We start from the raw sequence: 1,111 nt of genomic DNA, 5'->3' as shown, positions 1-1,111 counted from the left end.
GATGCATAACCACTAGGCCACCAGGCCTCATCCTTATATAGTGTTTATCAGATACTAAGTCCTGTCTTCCATGGTTTCTATGTCTCCACTTATTTTATCTTCACAATAACCATGTGAGGGTACTGATGTTGTTACCTCCATTTATAGAGTTTACGTAACTTGCTTAAGGCAGAGGTGGATCCCATTGAGACAGAAATGTCTATCAAAACTTTCTGTCAGTCAATTAACTGGTCTCTGGCCCCTGAATGGCTCATTCTAGCTCATCTTTCATGGTGCTCCAAGACCTAGACAGCTACAAGGGGCCTTCAAAAAGTTCACAGGGGGGAAATTCCATTGTCTTTCCTTTCCATGTTTCCACCAGTTTTTTGAAGCCCACTAGCATAGTTTGAGAGAGCTAATACCCTTACACTATCGAGTCTACCTCTCTGGATTTACCTGTTATCAACAGAAGCGCCATTAAGTTTTTGTCAAAGCCTTTTAAGCCAATTTAAAAGGTTTGGCTCAGGAAACACATCGTTAGAAGATGTATTCTTCGGCACGCCTGTAAACGCTGGTTCGACGGTGGTCCCCAGTAGCCTGTGTGAGGGTTACGTCACACAGTAGTGCTCCTGAGCATCCAGCTCCTGCATGCGCTCCAGACAGAAGTGCTTAAACACGCCTCTGTGAGCTGTGGACGGCTGCGGACAATCCACTCAGCAAAACACACGTCCTAACCTCATTAGGTGCCTTTGGATAAAAGGTCCAAACGCAGGAGTGGCTTCCCAGGGGATCTGCTTAACCAGCTCCATTCAAAGCAGAGGAGAGTCGGCTCTGAAGGTGAAGGTGGTTGGCTTGTGTCGTTTTATTTTTTAACTCCAAGGGTCATCTCGATCGATGTTTCTCCCAGGACAGGCTGATCATGAAGTTTCTATGGCTTTGTAGCAATACTTGACTTACCCTTGTGTCTCAGCTATTGATGATTTCATGATCTTGTTCTCATTCCAGGGGACACAGTCAGAGACCCAGGGGGGGCCCCTCCGAAGCCCTCCTTACCCTGCCATTCTGCCACTATGTCTAGTAGCTCCTGTCCCTTCCGTGGGTGCCCCATGACCCCACTTCTGTGTAGGCATTG

This window comes from Echinops telfairi, unplaced genomic scaffold, assembly GCF_000313985.2.
Source record: "Echinops telfairi isolate 266 unplaced genomic scaffold, ASM31398v2 ScPeMD7_5;HRSCAF=22, whole genome shotgun sequence".
NCBI classification, from domain to species: domain Eukaryota; kingdom Metazoa; phylum Chordata; class Mammalia; order Afrosoricida; family Tenrecidae; genus Echinops; species Echinops telfairi.
Note: the sequence above shows the minus strand (reverse complement) of the source record.